This window comes from Octodon degus, unplaced genomic scaffold (genome assembly GCF_000260255.1).
Source record: "Octodon degus isolate 3935 unplaced genomic scaffold, OctDeg1.0 scaffold00017, whole genome shotgun sequence".
Taxonomy (NCBI): Eukaryota; Metazoa; Chordata; class Mammalia; order Rodentia; family Octodontidae; genus Octodon; species Octodon degus.
The window spans coordinates 11,754,555-11,759,301 of record NW_004524593.1 but is presented as its reverse complement, the minus strand read 5'-3'; positions in this window follow the sequence as shown (position 1 = coordinate 11,759,301).

Genomic DNA, 4,747 nt, shown 5'->3' with positions numbered 1-4,747 from the left:
AATGCAGAGTCTACAGGATCTCACTACACAGATCAGACTCATAGCGATCCTCCTGTTTTCAGCCTCCCAAGCGCTGGGATTACAGGTGCGCACCACCACGCCCAGTCTCAATCTCTGTCTCAGCACACCCTGGGGGCAGGGCCAGCACTGCAGGGCCCGGGATCAAACCCTGGTCCTCGTGTCTACCTAAGCAGGCACTTTAATCTGCTGAGCTATCTGGCCAGCCCTTCCACAGACTTCTCATAACCAAAGTGCAGTAAAATTCTAAATTCTGTCCAAATGTGTTTACTTGTAATGACAACCACAGCTCATTGCATAATTATAGGATCTATTAACTTCATATCATATGTTCTAACAGTCACTCCAGGCTTTAATAACTGTGCACTATCCTGCTTTATTATATTGAATTACAAATTAATTGAAGCAACACTAACAAGTACTTTGAGGAAGAAAATATATAAGGGAGGAAAATCAGGTTTTCTAGGCCATTGTTGCAAGGACCTGCAGGCAATTGTGACTACTACCAAAGTTCCTGATTAACTATTTTGACTTCTTTTCTAGCATTCTAATATTTTATGGAGTTTCAAAGCCATGTGTCCTCAGCAGAGAACACATGTGCAGTTAGAGGAACATGTGTGATATCTACTCTGGGAAAGGCCAGAATCAGTATTGAGCTGGTGACTCAGTTTACCCCACTGTGCTGTAGAAATATGTTCATTTTTTTCTTTATGCCAGGAAGTAAAAAATAACAGCTTCATTGCCTCTAATACTCAGCCTTTCAAAGTCTATCTGAAACTCAGGAAGGGATTAAAAAAAATAGAAGCCTGAAGACCATGCAGACCGTACCTACTGAACTTAGCTCTTCCAGCGGGGAGGGAGAAAAGGCACAGGGAGGGCCCCTCTGGCTCTCAGAAGTGATGCTGGTATCGTGGGTTGACAATATTCTGCCAGCTCTGCTGAATGCTCTACAGCCTCAGCAAATATATGCAAGTATGGGCCAGGAAGATGGCTCATTGGAACAAGCACTTTCCTGGCAAGTGCAAGGGCCTGAGTTCAATGCACACTGATTTTAAAAAAAAAAAAAAAAAAAACACCAAAAAAACCCAAAAACATATGCAAGTAATCACACACATGCAAACACACACACACACACTTGAAGAGCAGCCTCAAAACAGGGTGCTATGCATTGACAACAGGTGGTCAATTTGTAACACCCAACTAAACTACATCAGAGTGGTGCTGGATGTGGAAAGCCCACCTGAGGATTGTTGCCAACAAAATAGGAGAATTGGAGAAGGTGTGTTCTTCGGGAGCTGTTGGTTCTCCTGGGAGTTCTTCTTGGGGAGCTTGTCAGGCTGGCTTTCCTGATATCAAGCTGACTGCTCTCGGTGTCGGAGGGTCTCAGGCCCTTGTTGTTGCTGAGGAGTGCTGTGGTATCTTTGGGGTAGGTCCTTACCTTGAGTGTTGCTTCCTGGCTCTGTGTGGATCCTTCAGCCTGCTGACACAGATCCTTCATCCCTACGGCATAGACTTTCTAGTTTCCCCCACTGACCTTTGGGCCTTCCCAGTGCAGATCCATGAAACAGGCCTGCATGAGACATTGTTGTGGACGCTTGGTCTTGTAGGGGACCTTGTTATGGGCTGTGGGTCTTCAGCTGGACTCATGCAGTACATGCCATGGGATTCAGGCCCTCAACTGGACTCTTTGGGTCTCTAGTGTATGAACAGATTTCCTGAACTCTTTTGTACTAAACTCCTTGTGTGATTACTATAAAATAACTGTATAAATTATGTGTCCAATATTAAATTGTTTCCCTTGCACCCTGACTATACCACAGGGCTTCTTATCTTTGGCACTACTGGCATCTTAAACCAAATAAGTCTGTTGTAGGGTCCATCCTATGTCTTTTAGCATGTCTGTGAGCATTCCTGGCCCCACTTATTGCATGCCAGTAGTACTAGCTTCCCTTCTTCCTGCCCCTAGTATGGCAAAAATGTCTGTGAACATTGCTGAATTGCCCTTGGATGTACAGAATGAGCTGGCTGGCAAAAGTACTTCTGTCAGGGAATGAGCCTCAGTTGTCTGTTCCACAGAGGCCCAGGCTCCCAGCACAATCGCCACCAGCATCAGAGCTGCAGTCAGGAAGGAAACTTAGAGCAGGAAAGGCCTGCCCTGCAGGAGGAGCCCAGTGATTTCTAAAAGCCTCCTTAGTACTGCTATTGTGATGCTGTTCTAAATTCTGTAGAATCTACATGCACAGATTTTAAAAAAAATCATGTCTCATAGGTTTTAAAATAAAATCCTGTATAAAATCTCAAATACACACACACACACACAAGAAATATTCATCCAAAATTCAGTGATAGCTCTTAAGTTCCACTTCAAATTATTTTTTTGGATTAAAATCAAATAAAATTAAATTGAATACTTTTAATAATTCTGAGCACAAATATTATGCCATAGTTACTAAACTTTTTTTATATAGCACTCAATTTCTGTATTCGTGGCATATATTTAGATACAGAAGATGACTTCAATGATATGGATCAAATGTTAACATTGGTTGGTTCCAGGTGAGATTTATGCTGATTTGAAATCTCTATTTATTTTTTATTTTTATTTTTTTGGTACCGGGGATTGAGCTCAGGACCTGCACTTGCCAGGCAAGGACGCTTATGCCTGCTGAGCTATCTTCTTGGCCTTGATGGTGTAGGCTTTTGTCAAAGAGTGAGCCTCAGCCTGTCTGCTCCACAGGGATCCAGGCTTCCAGAGCAGGAGGCATAAAATATTTTTAAATTATTAATCCAAAAATAAGCATATAGGGCTGGTGAGATGGCTCAGTGGTCTAAAGCACCTACTTAGAACAAGCTTAGCAAAGCACAAGAACCGCAGTTCAAGCCCCCAGCACCACATGCCAGCCAGCCCTGCCCCCTGGTGGGCTGAGCTGGCCACACACACACACACACACACACACACACACACACACAAACATAAATAAAAAAATTAAAAAAAAAAAAAAAGAAGTACTGATTTACGAAAAGTTGTGAAAGAACCATGAAGCATAGTTCTCTATCTCCTAAGTCCCTCATCTTATATGTGCTTCATCTGATGGTTTCCTGAAACTTAGATTTGGTTGCTTCTGGAAATTCTAAATTTGTTTGTTTGTTTATTCATTCTCTTGGGTTTTTTGAGACAGGATCTCACTATGTAGATCAGGCTGGCCTTGAGTTCAATATGTAACCCAGGCTGGCCTCTAATTCACAGCAGTCCTCTGGCCTCAGCTTCCTGAGTGCTGGGATTATAGGTGTGCACCACCATGCCTGCTTAGGAATTATAATTATTGACTTACCTTTTATTTGGTCTGTATTTTCCCCATGAAGGGCCCCCAAAACACCAAGGTGCCTGACCACTGTAGATTGTAGCAGGTCCCTAAGAAAACAAAATGTCCTTAGCTTTCCTATGATCCTTAAGATGAGCACACTAGAAAACCTGATAGTTAGGGCTAGCCAGATAGCTCAGCAGATTAAAGCGCATGCTTAGGCAGATGCAGAGGCCAGGGGTTCAATCCCCAGCCTGCTGTGCCATCCCTGTCCCCAGGGCTGAGATGGTGCTTGAGACTGGACATGGTGGTGCACACCTGTAATCCCAGTGCTTGAAAGACTGAAAACAGGAGGATCGCTACATGTCTGATCTGTGTAGTGAGACCCTGTACTAAATACATAAAAAAAGAAAAAAAAAGAAAACCTGATAATTGGATTAATTGATTAGAGTTTGATTCTTAGACCAAAACTGCCCAGTTGTGCTTATTTATCCATTTTTGTAATTTAACCCTTAGGCTGCCACTAGTATGATAAAAACACTGTGTTATAATCTGTAATTCTCCATTCATCCCATAAATGCTTTTATATTCAGTAAAATGTTTTTCCACTGTGGAGAATGTATTTTTCAATGGTAAAATTTTCTTTTAGATTTCACAGTGTGAGAGGAGACATTTCTTTTTTGTTTTCTATTTGTTAATATAAAACATTATTTATTTGTTCCAAAATACATTATTCCACACTCTTAGCCCATTCTCCTGATTAGAGATTGTATGTCGGCAGCTGAATTCCACGTGGAAAACAAATTCATCACAGATGGTCTTTATTGTTTTTGCAGGCAAAGGTAGCTGCAGCAGATGAGAAGAAGTTTCAGCAACAGATCTTGGCCCAGCAGAAGAAAGACTTGACAACTTTCTTAGAAAGTCAGAAGAAGCAGTATAAGATTTGTAAGGAAAAAATAAAAGAGGTAAGGCTACCCATGTTGGCCGTCACTGGGATGCCACTGGAATGACTGGGACTCGAAAGCGGATTCCTTACATGTGTGATCAGTATTTAATCCAGCAGTTCTCAGAGTTCACATTAGAATCCCCTGACGTGCTTGTTAAAGCAGATCCCCTGCTTCCAGACTTTGCCGTGCAGTGGGCTAAGGGTAGAGTTTGAAAATGTGCATTTCTAACAAGTTTCCGCTCGACACAGCTGTCCCTGGAACAGGGCTATATTTCAAGCACCACCAGACTAACTCTGAACTATTCCTGCTTTCTTCCAGCTTGTTTTCCACACTGTAGCCACAGTACTCTTTCCAAGCTATAAATCCAGTCACATCACCCTCTACTTTTGAAGTCCAGCGGCTTCCCATTGCTTTTAGGAGAAATCAAGACCATAAAAACCCCTGCACGGCCGCCACCAACCTGTCCCTCCACGGCGCTCC